Genomic DNA, 16,357 nt, shown 5'->3' on the forward strand with positions numbered 1-16,357 from the left:
AGAGTTTTTTCCAGATGAACATCTTGGGAACAGAGGATATTTGCAAAGTAGCAAGCATAATTTTGCACCATAAAGTCTAAGCTGGTCATAGAGGAAAGTAGACTCCCAGGCTGAAAGTGATCACTTTGGGGTAATGAAAGTTTACACCTGACATATGGAAGGTGATCAGAAGATATCAATGTATAATGTGAGAATGTACAGCTTAGAATAAAGTCAAGAATTTCCTGGAGCTGAACTTTTTATCATCATCATCGTTATTTATGATATTAAAAATACTTTGTGAATGTAGGGAGTTTTAGAATTTATTTTAAAAATTCTCACTTACAAAACCTTCTCACAAGAGCACTGTGAGGTAGATATCATTATTATTTCCATGTTACAAATTAAAAGAAGCAAAGTCTCAAATAGTTACATCACTCCAAAGGTCATTCGTTAAGGAGTGGTGAAGATGAGAATCACATTAATGCTTTCTAATCCCAAGGTAGCTGCTGTTTTCTTCTGAGTTCTCAAACGACCCCACAAAGGTACTTGGAGAAGACTAGTATACAGTTCTTTCTCCTCCTCCATTTTAAAAAATTTTGTAAAATATACATAACATAAAATTTGCCTCTTAACCATTTTTAATTGTACAGTTCAGTGGTATTAAGTACATTGATATTCTTGTGCAACCATTACCATCATCCATCTCTAGAACCCTTTTCATCTTCCAAAACTGAAATGCTGTACCCATTAAATAGTAACTCTCCATTGCCCTCCTTCCCCCAGCTCCTGGCAACCACCATTCTACTTTTTGTCTCTAAGAGTTTGAGGTACCACATATAAGTGGAATTATATAATGATTTATCTTTTTGTTACTGTACAGTCCTTTTTAATTCAAAATAAGAATTCTAGGACTCTTGCAGGTCAAGATAAGCTAAGAAATGTTTTTTGTTTTTTGTTTTTCAGGATTCTTGACTTGCCAAGTGATGTTCTCCCATCACTTCCAGTGACTCATTTGCAGACTTCATGTTTCTCATTCCTGTGGGCTCTGATAGGCTGGAGATCCTGGTTCCTGGGGGCTGGAGTGTGAGGAGGGTTTCCTACAAAAGATACAGTAAGTGACCCACTGAACCTGAAACTATAAACTGCCACCTGGTCACTTAGGGGTTCTCATGCCAAGGGACCAGGAGGCATAGAAAGGAGTACTACAACTGGCAGGGATAATTGATCTGTCCTCTTTCAAGAGGCAATGGAATTGTTGTTACATATGGAAACAGGGAGAATTATGTCTAGAACTCGGATTCACTGGAGTGTTTCTTGGTACTGCCAGGCATGATAATAACTTGATGGACAATTGCAAAAACCAAGGACTGGCAAAGAGCAAAGAACCAAGGCTCCTCAGTGGTGAAGGTCTGGGTCATCCCACCAGATAAGCACCCTAGGCCAGCTGAAGATGAGGCAGAAGTGAGGGAAATCTAGAGCAGACTAGAGAATAAGGAGATGATGAATACTAATTACAGGCTGATTACTAGTTAGTACTTCTCAGCTACCTCTCAAGAAATCTGTGACGGAGTGGGGCTCAGTGTGAGGTATGAGCAGATATGAGAGGTGCAAGGAGTGTTACAGCAGATGCCTTTATTGGCCCCCACCATGTCTCCTTGGTCTACCTCCAATCTCAGCCATTGCCCAGGTGGGTAGTTTTGTATGAGCTCTTATTCAACCTGTGCTGGCAGCTGTTCCATCTTAAGAGTATACTGTATACCTTTGCACTTTCAGGGTCTTCTCTAATGCCATGGCACCCTACTTGGCCCTTGGGTAAGGGTAGCTCAGAAGTGCAGGGGGAGTTAGAGTGCCCCCAGGGACAGCTCTCATCCAAAAGGTGATGATGGGAGCCAGTAGATGAATGCTCCAGATTCCAGTTCTCTGAGTAGTAATTCCAGGGAGGCATTTTCTACCCCTCTCAGAGGATCAGTGATAACAAAGTCTCTATTGCCATTTTTTTCTTTTCTTTTTTCTTATTTTTTTCCTACTTCCTTGGAACAACTCCCCAATAAATGACCTACTTCCAAGTCCTTGAATTCTTCCAGAAAGCAAATGTAGCAGAAAAGTGTTTGCAGAAATGACACTAACATTAGGATCCATCAGAAGATGAACTTGAAGGATAGCTCCCATTAGCATATTTAAGTTTAAGCATGTATCTTTAAAAATGTATGGCTAAATAATCTATCTTTTGGGAAGGATTTTTGCACCAAAACAATTTGACTTCAGTTGTCTTAATACTAATTATTATCATTTGTAGTTGCAGATGGTAAATCTGTACAATTCTTTCATACATTTTTTGGTGACACAATGAAATTTAAAAGCATATCTTTATATGTGACTCAAGATAAGGTGTCTCCTTATCACTTGTTAAGCAACTACTTTTTACTGGGTATTTTTTCATAACTACCATATGAACTGGGTGGACATTACTAACTTCTAGATTTACACCTTATGAAGATAATATGCCTTAGAAAAAGTAAGCTTCTTTCCCAAGATCACACAGCTGTTGAATGGCTCAAACAGGATTTAAATCTAGGAATTTCTGTCTCCAAGGTCCATGTTCTTACTATCATATCTTAAAAGAGGTTATTAGGAAACCCTAAAATGAATTTTCATAATGCCTGGAACAGGTATAATCAGACCTTGTATTTTCTAACATAATCAGAGCAATTATAAAAACAAAATTTTGGATTTGCATAAGAAATAAGAGATCATAAAACAGTTTAATGTTTATCAGGTAGTTGAAGGTATTATAATATTAATAACCAGATATTAGCTAATAAAATTGTATACTAATATGTTTAGTAGCATTAAAATTTTACATAGAGTCACTCAGTGAGATAAAAGAATATTGCAAATATGATAACTAAGATAGAGAAATGGTAAATGTTTGGTAGACTTTCACCCAAAGAAAGTCATAGATCTTGGGCAATAGGCCACCTGGGATTGTCACTCACATTTAAATAATAAAAAAAACTCAACATCTTGCTTTCTGATTATATTTGATTTAAGGAATCAAGTCAAAAGATGGAAACCAGTGAGCAAAAGATAGACTCACCATACTTAAGAATCTAAAATAATCACAAAAATCAACATAAAATTTTCCAATGAGAGAGAGGTATATAGAGTTCGAAAGAAGGTTCTGCCCCAGCTAGAGGAGGCTTCCTTTGAGATAGGAACTTTGAGTGAGATCTCTTTCAGTTATCCACTGTTAGGTAAAAAATTGGCCCAGTTTGGTGGCATGAAACAACCATTTATCTTGCTCATAAGTTCTGGGGGTGATGAATTTGGTCAGGACATAGCAGATATATTTTTTTGTTTCTGCTCCATGGTGTCTGGAGGCTTAAACGGAAGATCCAAAGGCCCAGTGTGTGTATTGGTGGGGGTTCGGGGGTGGGGAGGGTGGGAGGTGGATTCTAAGGCTGGGAATCAGAGCCTTCTAAGTGCTCAGTCACCCAGCTGGCTGTAGCTTGGGACTTCTTTTGGGACTTTTGACCAGAGCACCCACACGTGGCCTCTCCATAAAGCCTGGACTTCCCCACACATAATGGCTGGGTTCTAGTTCCAAGCTTGCTGAGAAAGAGAGAGCTAGACAGAAGCTATATGATGGTGTTGCTTCTACTACATTCTGTTCTCAAGGCAGCCACAAAGGCCAGCCCAGTTTCAAGGGAAGTGGAAATCGAATCTTCCTCTTTACGGAGAAAGGCAAGGTTCTGGGAAAGCTCACAGGGGACAGGAAGTATTGTTATGACCATTTTTTGTGAAAGATAACCTATCACAGATCTGAAGAATGAGTAGAAATTAACTGAGCTAAGAAGGAGTGGGTGTGAGATAGGACGAAGAGGAAGAGCGTTCTAACAGAAGGAAAGAGGACCACAGAGGTCTTGCACACCTGGAGAGAGAAGTGGTACTATTTAATGAGACAGGAAACACCAGTTCTGATGGAAGATCAAGTGTAGAGTTTTGCTTTGAGATGATTTTAAACACTCAAATTCAAATGTCAGTTTGCAGGGCTAGGAACTCAAAGTATTTCATCAGACTATATCAAATAGATTTTCCCATGGTTCAGTCTCCACTTATAAACTGGAAACTCCAATCTTCCTTAAATTACTCTGGCATATCAAAAGTTTCTCATTTAGTCCTTCCTTTAAGCAATAAGTAAATATTGAGCACCATAAGTACCAATTACTGTTCTAAGTACAAGTGATACTGTTGGGAAGAAATCAGAAAACAGTTGTCACCATGCTACAAATTCAAGTTTTGCCTTTTGGAATGTTTTATAATCTTTTCCAAATATTTTTGATCCACATTGGTTGAATCCTTGGATGCAGAGCCTATAGATAAGGAGAGCTGGCTGTATAAATAACTGTAAGTGCTATGAAGAGAAAAGGCAAGGCATATATGGTACTAGAGAGTGACAGGTGGCAGTCATTTTAGACTTTAAAGGGAAGACATCTTTAATGAAATGATCTTTAATAGCGGCCTGCTGGTGGGGATGGTGGGAGAAAGACTATCTTTGACCAACTGAGCTGCTGTATTGGTCCACCTGAGCAGGATTCTGACTTGGAATTGTTCAGTCATGACTCCATAGACAAGAGCTTCATCCTATTGGTTCCTCAGCCAAGCACATACTCCAAATGTCTGATGACTTGATTGGAGTGGAGTGCCAGCATGCAATTACCTGTGGGAAGAATGTTTGAAGCAAAGGGAGAGGCAGTTGTAAAAGCCTAAGTTAGGTGTGCTCTTGATATATTTGAGAAAGAACAAGGTGGCCAGTTTGACTGGAGAGAAAGTGGTAGATGAGGTTGCTGATATATCCAGGGACTAGCTCATGGAGGGCCACTTAGTCATGGCAAGGAAGGTTGACTTTATTTTAAATGCAATAGGAAGCTATCAGCAATTTCAGGTAGAAGAATGACATGATCCTAAATATATTTTAAATGGATCTGTCTGGCTGCTGTGTGAAAACAAGCTAGGAGGGGTTAAGAGTGGGAGCAAGGAAGCTAGGAAGGAGGTTATTGCAGAGATCCAGAAAGAGAAAACAGTGCTTAGATCAGACCGATGGAGGCAGAGATACTGAGAACAATCAGATTTGGGATAGAGTTTGAAGGTGAAGCCTACAAAAAACCCTCTCTCTTCCAGGTCATCCTATAGCATTGCGGTTTCCATCTGCCCTGCCACAGTCACCGCCTGGAATGAGCTGGTTTGATTCACTTCCCAGGCTACTGTGCTCCTATTGCTCACCTGGTCCATAAAATGCCCTCTCCTATCATATCATGTGTTGCCTCACCAAAGTGGAGAGAACATGCTTCCTGCCTCTCTGATGTGACTCACCGTGCTTGATTCCAGCATGTGTGCCTTGTCTCTCTGTTTCTCGAGTGATTATTATTTTTCTTTCCCCATGATGCTTCTTGATCTCTTAAGCAAAGGGACGCTGTTGACCCCATCCCTCTGCTATCCAGGAAGTACTGGATATGTTGTGTTGAGGCACTACCCAATGACAGCCCATTCCCCAAGAGTCCCTGAGGTAGTGGGGGCAACAGAACGTTGAGAATCTGTGTGGTACGGTTATCTTTAAGCTCCGGTACATCAGTTAATGATTTTCACCATTGTAGGAATCTTAGAACTTTAAAAAATGAAACCAGCTTATGGTGAATTGTACAATAAGATTCACTGTCTTATATCCGAAGGCATCATTTTATAATGACGTTCACTTATTTAATACTTAAATATTTACTTGCCTTTGTGCTTTATCCTGAAAATTGTCTTTTAAATCTGTAAAATGCCTCAAGCTTTTTTGGAATCAAGAAAGGAGTCCAATATTAAATGAACAAATGAATGAATATTTAAGTAAATAAAATACTTCGTCTTAGCCTAAAATGAAGACCTAGAAAAAAGAAACAATTATTTACCTTACAGAGGAAAGCTTCATGAGGCATCTTAAAGCTTATTTTCATGTGTATGAAAGGGAATGATGAACAAATATTGAACTTCTTTAAATATAGGACCTCAGAAAATGATCTTCGGTATTTTTTTCAAATTGAAATATATTTGACATATAACACTGTGTAAATTTAAAGCATACATGTTAATTTGATACATTTATATATTATAATGTGATTGCCATAGTAGTGATAATTAGCACCTGTATGACCTTGAGTATATATCATAAATACCCAAGAATAGAAGATGTATTTATTAGGAAGAATTTCTATACAAAGACAACTGTGAAATATTGGGAAGAATTAATGAAGGTAGTTGTGACTGGGACTTTTTAGATGATTCTTTAAAGTAACTTGTTTTCTTCTGCATGAGACTACTTGCAATTCTACGTGGAAAAGAAGATAGAATAGATGGGTTAAATAAAAATAATTTTTACAAATAAAAGATACAATTAAAATGTGACTTTCCAATAAATTTATTTTTGGAAAAAATTTTAAAAGTAACATGTAGTTTTAAAATGTTTTAACGATAAAACTTTTGGTTATATAATGCATTGCATTTCATTTGAAGCAATTTTAAATGGGATATTTAAAGGAATAAAATCATAAACTATGGGCAAAACACAACAGCAAGTCAAATTTATGATTCCTTTTTCTTGTTTTTGTCTCTACAGTCAGTGTGACGACTAGTGCTCTAATTGATTGCTAGAATTGCCAGACTAGATTCAACCATTCACTTAAACCAGAATACATATTAGGGTTAAGGATGAATAATTCAAGAAATATTTTGGGGGAGCTCTTTTCACATTGCAACTCTAATCAGCAGATGGAATTTAATAGCACCTGGATTAGGCAGAAACTAATGAGGTAAAAATTTCTTCCTCTCTACCTACAAAAAAATGTTCTCATTTGCACTAGGAAATTTTAAAGGGAGAAATCATTCAGATTATATTTTCTGAGTACACAGAAGGTATAGCAAGTTACTTGAGAGCCTCCCACATGAGAGAAAAGATATATGCTTTTGAATGCTTTTATGCTTTTGAATTCACAGCAAAATGTACTCTATTGGGCTACTAGTCAAAGAGGCTTATCTGTGTTGCTTGTCACTTAATACACACGGATTCTCACATACACCCATACGCACCTACTGTTACTGCTGCTCTCCAAAATTCAGTTTTAAATTTCCACCAAGGGAATTTCCAGCCAGGCACTATTCACTTGCCTTTCACCTCCTGTTCTCTCTCCTCCCTTCCGATTGACTGGCCTTCAGTATGTCACACTGTTGATTGATAACTTCTTGAAATAACCTCTATTTCCATAACTTCCTGGGGGACCATAAAGATTTAGTCCTGGAATACTCTGAATTTTTTTAAAAATTAGCCTAGGGTAAAATTATGATGATATTTTCTGGATCTTGTGGTATTTGTAGTTTGTATCACTTTTAAAAACTTGTAACTTGTTTTGACTTTCTCAGTCTAACCCTCTGATTCTAAGAGCAATAGGAATTTAATAGCATGTAAATTCAGCTGTTTTAGATGGTCAGTGAATTAATAGTAAAAGGAGGAGAAAGAACGAATCCTATCCCTTGTTTCTCATGGTGACCGCAGAATTTTTTGTTTTTTTTAGTTTTATGTTTCACACATAACAATAACACAGTTTAAATTAACTTCTGTTTTGTTAACCCAGTATTGTTTGTTATAGGATAAAAATAGTAAAACCAAGAAAGCTGTGTTGTTTTGATTAAAGACCTTAGTTTGGTTTTGGTGATGGTGATCGTAAACCTACTGATTTGCTGCATAAAACTTTTTTTTTTTTTGATAGGGGTACTAGCTTTATTATCTTTGGGGGGCCTGGAAGGGTTGGGTTCTGAGGAGCAATGGGGACAGGAGTTACGGGGGAGCTGTATGGCCATGGCCTTAGGTGGTGGGCATCTGGGGTGACTCAGCCTACAAGTGCCCGTTGGCGTCACCAGTATAGCCACTGGGGGCGGTGGGCACTGGTCCTTTCTTGCAAGGCACAGGTGGCAGGCACAAGCCCAACTCGCTTGAGGCCAGGGCACTCCATCTTGCGCTCCAGAAGCCTGTGGTTCTGCGGCCGGAGTCCCACGCAGGCCGTAAGGATGTTCTCCGTGCAGCTGCGGGGGCAGAAGGACACGCTGACCACCTGGCTGCCTGGCGGCACAAGTGGCACCTGGAAGAGGAAGCCAAGTTGAGCAGCCACAGCACGGGGTGGAAGCTCTGCGGCTCTGGGTCGACGTCGGTGCAGAAGCTCACGCGCTGGCACAGTTCTGTCAGCAGCGCCAGGTCCAGCATGATAGGCGCGGCCAGGAGCGAGTCCTCGCACGTGTTGAGCAGCACCAGCGTGCTGGTACCGCCCAGCATCAGCTCTGATGTGCTCATGCAGGGCACGCTTGCTGTCGCCCACGTATGGCACATACTTGATGACCACACAGTGACCGGGCTCCACGACCTGCTAGTAGAGCGCTGGGTTGCTGCGCCCTGTGTCGTCCACCACGCTGCTCTTGGACACCTCCTTGGAGCGGAACTGCGGCGGGGTCGACAGGTTCTGCCGGTCATTGCTGCCCAAGTGGTTGTACCTCACGATGGACGTGGTCTCGTGGCCAGAGCAGATAAGCAAATCCACGAGCACGGACTTGACCTTGGTCTGGCCCGATCTGAAGTCGTCTCCACCCACAAAGAGGCTGCACTGCCACTTGAACTCGAGGGCACCAGGCACCAGCGTGGTCAGTGGGGACCCACCGAGGAAGGAGCAGCCCTCCAAGACGCTGGCCACCGCAAAGAGCGTGGAGGGTGACACTTGCAGGCCCAGCTGGATGGTGCGCAGCAGGTTCTCAGAGGTGTCACTGAGGCCCGGGATCACTTCGGAGAAGTGCTCGGTATTCGCTGTCTTCCGCCTGATGACTTCAGCCAGCCCAGCGCCGGACTGGAAGCCGCAGAAGTCGGTACAGATCCGCTGCAGCTGCTGTGCGCGCGTGCCCAGGATGACGTAGTCGGCCCGCGCGCTCTGGTTAGTTAGCCGCGAGGAACTCTGGGAGGTAGACGGAGGGCCGCGGGAGCAGGGCCTCCAGGTGCGGCCGCGGTTTTTCCTGTGGCTCCTGTGTGCACTGCATCGCCTCCGCCAGGTTCAGAGACGATTATGGCCCAGCCGTCGAATACGAGGTCGTCGGGCGCCACCATGGGCAGCAGCGAGCTGAAGGGCACGAATACCTCCTGGCCTTCGTTGACCAGGCCCAGGTTAACGGGGCCGCCTGCGTCAGCGAGGCGCTGTAGTTGGCCTCCTTGTGGCAGGTGCGCGTGGGCCAGGACAGGCGCAGTCGGTGCGCCAGCACTGCAGCGGTCAGTCTGGAGCCGTTGTTCCCGCCCCAGCCCAGGAGCACGACCGCGAGCCCGGGCATCTGCTGGGCGGTCCGGAAGGTGAAGCGTGGACCTGGGGTGCATCTTGAGGATGGCGGCTTCGCGGCTGATGCACGTCATCCGGTGCTTACTGCACCTCGCTGGCCTCGGACTATAGACCGTGTTGGACTCTCGACCACGAACTCGGTGGCGGCCTCCATCGCGACGAGCGGCGCGGAGTCAGCTGGGACAGCGGCGGACAGCTAAGTAAAACTTCAGAAAACTTTTAATAGAGCTATAAAGTGAGTCATAAAATAAATTTTTATTTAAAAAGATATCACATAACAGTTTAAATTCAACTTGTTTTGAATCAAACATATCCTCATAGACTGAAGACTCTATGAAAATATTTATCTGATTGGGCATTTCAATGAGAACTAGTCCCTTTGTTTTATGGTAGCTGAGGTCCTGACTGACATCACCTGTAAAATAGTGAAGGGATGACTTAATTCCTTTTATTTCATAATGATTTAATTTCTAGAAGCCCACATAACCTTACAATCAATTATTTTATTGTCAGTATTTAATGGAAAATCTTAGATGGTATGACTGGGATGTAGAATCAAAGAGTATATGTTGACAAAAGTTTTAAAACTAAATTGTTTGCATATTTATTTACTCTATGAAGTCTTTTAAACACTAGATGGCGCTAAAAATATATCATGATAAATTTTGTTATTCATCAAGAGGTTATATTAATTTTATGACCTCGTAAGTTGGTGCATTCTTTCTTTATATTTTTTAAACATTTAAAACAACTTAAGTGCTGCTAGTGTAATTGATTATTGAAATAGGTAATAAAATCACCAAACTGTAGAAATACAGAATTTGTAATTAAAATTATTCAAAGTGTTATTTTGGTGGCCCACAGATATTGCCTTACGCAGGCTTTCTCATCATATAAGGTTCCTCTCCTCTAAATTCACTAAGAGGAAGAAATACTTTGCAAATGGACATAATGAATAGGTTCATGAACTATTTGATAATCTGATTAATGATGAGGCGTGACGTATGAACACATTGATAAAAGATTTAAATTCTTTTTTTTTTAAAACAAAGGAAAGCTTTATTTATTTTTTTTTAAGAGATTGGAGTTTATTTATTTATTTTATTTATTTATTTTTGGCTGTGTTGGGTCTTCGTTTCTGTGTGAGGGCTTTCTCTAGTTGTGGCAAGCAGGGGCCACTCGTCATCGCGGTGCGTGGGCCTCTCACTATCGCGGCCTCTCTTGTTGCGGAGCACAGGCTCCAGACGCGCAGGCTCAGTAGTTGTGGCTCACGGGCCCAGTTGCTCCGCGGCATGTGGGATCTTCCCAGACCAGCGCTCGAACCCGTGTCCCCTGCATTGGCAGGCAGATTCTCAACCACTGCGCCACCAGGGAAGCCCCAAGATTTAAATTCTTGACAGGTGATACTTTCTCCAACAAAGATAACATAAAACTAATGATATGCCACTACATAAGGACATCAGTGATTCATGATTGATTTGTCGTCAGTTCAAGGAATATTTGCAATTAGTGCACAGAATGCTTTGAAATGACCCGCAATGTCACACAATTTAAAGGGTTTCCTCAATTTGACAGTAGCCCTAAAATTTTACCCATTATTAATAGATATTTTGTGAAGTTGAAAGAAACTTTTATATACTATTGCTGGTAAACACATTATGATCAGCTGTGCTAGAGGAAAGCCTGAGTTATCTTCCTTGTCCTATGGAGACAGGATTGAAGAGTGTAGCCAGTCCCTGGAGAGAGGTGTGTTAGATAGTAACATAATTCAAATGTTGCATAGTGTCTGGATCTTGTGATATGTGTGGTATTTGCTGCTTTTAAAAGTTTCTCATTTGTTGTGACTTCTTTTCTCATTACAAATACATATTCATTTTTGTATGTAATTTTGTATTCTTTTTCTTAAATAGGGCTCAAAAAACTGTATAAGCTTCAGATTGCACAAATTATTCGTTTTTATTCCATAGTCTATGCTTTTTTTTTCACTATTGGACTTTTGTTTATGTTGTTTTCTTTGTTTTTTAATGCCCTTTCTCTCAGTATTGCCTTTCTAATTTCTACTTGCCTAGGTCTACAAGACCTGGTACATATATCATATTTCCTTCATGAAAAGGGCTCTGATCTCTTTCCCAAAACTCCGCACTTCAAGTCAGTCAAGAGTAATTTCTCCCTCATCTAGAACAATGTATTTTTATTTCTTTTGTGACCCATTTCTTTGTATATCTTGTATTATATATATTTATGAATGTGTTATTTTCCCCTATTGGGGTCTTAACTTCCTGATGAAAGAGTCTCAGTCTTACCCATATTTGCATCCCATGTAGTACCTAGCACAGTAATTTATATATTACAGGCAACCCACAAATATGTGTAAAATAAATTAATGAGGGCATGAACATTGTTTGATCTGAGGGTCACAGCATATGTTCTTCTCTGCCTGTTTATTTGAACTCTGAATATTTTAGTCTTAGGTGTATGCTTATATTTAAAATACAATATGCATCAACCAGACTCTTGGAGAAAATAAAGGAGCGTATTCTACATTTACAAGAAATCGTGGTCCTATCTCGATATAGGCAACATTACAATACCATAGATCCCTCTTCCAGCATATATTTAGTCTACATTAGGAGGCATCAAACTATAGCCCATGGGCTAAATCCAACCAGTTGCCTGTTTTTGTAAGTAAAGTTTTATTGAAACACAGCTTATTCATTTTTATCATGTCTGTGGTTGTTTTCAAGCCACAAAAACAAAGTTGAGTAGTTTCGACAGAGACTGTTATAGTGAGCAAAGCCTAAAATCTTTACCATCTGGTACTTTATTTATTTATTTATTTTTTAACATCTTTATTGGAGTTATAGTTGCTTTACAATGGTATGTTAGTTTCTGCTGTATAACAAAGTGAATCAGCTATACATAAACATATATCCTCATATCTCCTCCCTCTTGCATCTCCCTCCCACCCTCCCTATCCCACACCTCTAGGTGGTCACAAAGCACCGAGCTGATCTCCCTGTGCTATGTGGCTGCTTCCCACTAGCTACCTATTTTGCATTTGGCAGTGTATATATGTCCATGCCACTCTATCACTTTGACCCAGCTTAGCCTTCCTCTTCCCCGTGTCCTCAAGTCCATTCTCTATGTCTACGTTTTTATTCTTGTCCTGACCCTAGGTTCTTCAGAACCATTTTTCTTTTTTCTTTTTTTTTTTAGATTCCATATATATGTGTTAGCATATGGTATTTGTTTTTCTCTTTCTGACTTATTTCACTCTGTATGAAGACTCTGGGTCCAACCACCTCATTACAGATAACTCAATTTTGTTTCTTTTTATGGCTGAGTAATATTCCATTGTATGTATGTGCCACATCTTCTTTATCCATTCATCTGTCGTTGGACACTTAGGTTGCTTCCATGTGCTGGCTATTGTAAATAGAGCTGCAATGAACACTGTGGTACATGACTTTTTGAATTATGGTCTTCTCAGGGTATATGCCCAGTAGTGGGATTGCTGGGTCATATGGTAGTTCTATTTTTAGTTTTTTAAGGAACCTGCATACTGTTCTCCATAGTGGCTGTATCAATTTACATTCCCACCAACAGTGCAAGAGGGTACCCTTTTCTTCACACCCTCCCCAGAATTTATTGTTTGTAGATTTTTTGATGATGGCCATTCTGACTGGTGTGAGGTGATACCTCATTGTAGTTTTGATTGGCATTTCTCTAATGATTAGTGATGTTGAGCATCCTTTCATGTGTTTGTTGGAAATCTGTATATCTTCATTGGAGAAATGTCTGTTTAGGTCTTCTGCCCATTTTTGGATTGGGTTGTTTGTTTTTTTGATATTGAGCTGCATGAGCTGCTTGTATATTTTGGAGATTAATCCTTTGGCAGTTCCTTCGTTTGCAAATATTTTCTCCCATTCTGAGGGTTGTCTTTTCGTCTTGTTTATGGTTTCCTTTGCTGTGCAAAAGCTTTTAAGTTTCATTAGGTCCCATTTGCTTATTTTTGTTTTTATTTCCATTTCTCTAGGAGCTGGGTCCAAAAGGATCTTGCCGTGATGTATGTCATAGAGTGTTCTGCCTAAGTTTTCCTCTAAGAATTTTATCGTGCCTGGCCTTACATTTAGGTCTTTAATCCATTTTGAGTTCATTTTTGTGTATGGTGTTAGGGAGTGTTCTAATTTCATTCTTTTACATGTAGCTGTCCAGTTTTCCCAGCACCACTTATTGAAGAGGCTGTCTTTTCTGCATTGTATATTCTTGCCCCCTTTATCAAAGATAAGGTGACCACATGTGTGTGGGTTTATCTCTGTGTTTTCTGTCCTGTTCCATTGATCTATATTTCTGTTTTTGTGCCAGTACCATACTGTCTTGATTACTGTAGCATTGTAGCATAGTCCGAAGTCCGGGAGCCTGATTCCTCCAGCTCTGTTTTTCTTCTCAAGATTGCTTTGGCTATTTGGGGTCTTTTGTGTTTCCATACAAATTGTGAAATTTTTTGTTCTATGAAAAATGCCATTGGTCATTTGATAGGGATTGCGTTGAATCTGTAGATTGCTGTAGGTAGTATACTCATTTTCACAATGTTGATTCTTCCAATCCAAGAACATGGTATATCTCTCCATCTGTTTGTATCATCTTTAATTTCTTTCATCAGTGTCTTATAGTTTTCTGCACACAGGTCTTTTGTCTCCTTAGGTAGATTTATTCCTAGGTATTTTATTCTTTTTGTTGCAATGGTAAATGGGAGTGTTTCCTTAATTTCTCTTTCAGATTTTTCATCATTAGTGTGTAGGACTGCAACAGATTTCTGTGCATTAATTTTATATCCTGCTACTTTACCAAATTCATTGCTTAGCTTTAGTAGTTTTCTGGTGGCATCTTTGGGATTCTCTATGTATAGTATCATGTCATCTGCAAACAGTGACAGTTTTACTTCTTCTTTTCTGATTTAGATTCCTTTTATTTCTTTTGTTTCTCGAATGGCTGTGGCTAAAACTTCCAAAACTATGTTGAATAATAGTGGTGAGAGTGGGCAACCTTGTCTTGTTCCTGATCTTAGTGGAAATGGTTTCAATTTTCACCATTGAGAACGATGTTGGCTGTGGGTTTGTCGTATATGGCCTTTATTATGTTGAGGTAAGTTCCCTCTATGCCTACTTTCTGGAGAGTTTTTATCAAAAATGGGTGTTGAATTTTGTCAAAAGCTTTTTCTGCATCTATTGAGATTATCATATGGTTTTTCTCCTTCAATTTGTTAATATGGTTTATCATGTTGATTGATTTGCATGTATTGAAGAATCCTTGCATTCCTGGGATAAACCCCACTTGATCATGGTGTATGATCCTTTTAATGTGCTGTTGGATTCTGTTTGCTAGTATTTTGTTGAGGATTTTTGCATCTATGTTCATCAGTGATATTGGCCTGTAGTTTTCTTTTTTTGTGACATCTTTGTCTGGTTTTGGTATCAGGGTGATGGTGGCCTTGTAGAATGAGTTTGGGAGTGTTCCTCCCTCTGCTATATTTTGGAAGAGTTTGAGAAGGATAGGTGTTAGCTCTTCTCTAAATGTTTGATAGAATTCGTCTGTGAATCCATCTGGTCCTGGGCTTTTGTTTGTTGGAAGATTTTTAATCACAGTTTCAATTTCAGTGCTTGTGATTGGTCTGTTCATATTTTCTGTTTCTTCCTGGTTCAGTTTCGGGAGGTTGTCCTTTTCCAAGAATTTGTCCATTTCTTCCAGGTTGTCCATTTTTTTGGCATATAGTTGCTTGTAGTAATCTCTCATGATCCTTTGTATTTCTGCAGTGTCAGTTGTTACTTCTTTTTCATTTCTAATTCTATTGATTTGAGTCTTCTCCCTTTTTTTCTTGATGAGTCTGGCTACAGGTTTATCAATTTTCTTTATCTTCTCAAAGAACCAGCTTTTAGTTTTATTCATCTTTGCTATTGTTTTCTTCATCTCTATTTCATTTATTTCTGATCTGATCTTTATGATTTCTTTCCTTCTGCTAACTTTGGGGTTTTTTTGTTCTTCTTTCTCTAATTGCTTTAGATGTAAAGTTAGGTTGTTTATTTTAGATGTTTCTTGTTTCTTGAGGTAGGATTGTATTGCTATAAACTTCCCTCTTAGAACTGCTTTTGCTGCATCCCATAGGTTTTGGGTCGTCGTGTTTTCATTGTCATTTGTTTCTAGGTATTTTTTGATTTCCTCTTTGATTTCTTCAGTGATCTCTTTGTTATTTAGTAGTGTATTGTTTAGCCTCCAGATGTTTGTATTATTCACAGATTTTTTTCCTGTATTTGATACCTAGTCTTATAGTGTTGTGGTCAGAAAAGATACTTGATATGATTTCAATTGTCTTAAATTTACCAAGGCTTGATTTGTGACCCAAGATATGATCTATCCTGGAGAATGTTCCATGATCACTTGAGAAGAAAGTGTATTCTGTTGTTTTTGGATGGAATGTCCTATAAATATCAACTAAGTCCGTCTTGTTTAATGTATCATTTAAAGCTTGTGTTTCCTTATTTATTTTCATTTTGGATTATTTGTCCATTGGTGAAAGTGGGGTGTTAAAGTCCCCTACTAGTATTGTGTTACTGTCCATTTCCCCTTTTATGGCTGTTAGCATTTGCCTTATGTATTGAGGTGCTGCTATGTTGGGTGCATAAATATTTACAATTGTTATATCTTCTTCCTGGGTCAGTCCCTTGATCATTATGTAGTGTCCTTCTTTGTCTCTTGTAACAGTCTTTATTTTAAAGTCTGTTTTGTGAGATATGAGAATTGCTACTGCAGCTTTCTTTTGATTTCCATTTGCATGGAATATCTTTTTCCATCCCCTCACTTTCAGTCTTTATGTGTCCCTAGGTCTGAAGTAGGTCTCTTGTAGACAGTATATATATGGGTCTTTTTTTTTATCCATTCAGCCAGTCTGTGTCTTTTAGTTGGAGCATTTAATCCAT

At 39.6% G+C, this 16,357-nt stretch overlaps 1 pseudogene; it reads right to left on the bottom strand.

Annotated features, from left to right (window-relative positions):
• Positions 1-7,879: 7,879 nt before the first annotated feature.
• Positions 7,880-9,537, bottom strand: LOC132376290 (inositol-3-phosphate synthase 1-like; annotated as a pseudogene).
• Between the last annotated feature and the right edge of the window lie 6,820 nt (positions 9,538-16,357).

The sequence above is a fragment of the Balaenoptera ricei genome, chromosome 12 (assembly GCF_028023285.1).
Source record: "Balaenoptera ricei isolate mBalRic1 chromosome 12, mBalRic1.hap2, whole genome shotgun sequence".
In the NCBI taxonomy this organism is placed as follows: domain Eukaryota; kingdom Metazoa; phylum Chordata; class Mammalia; order Artiodactyla; family Balaenopteridae; genus Balaenoptera; species Balaenoptera ricei.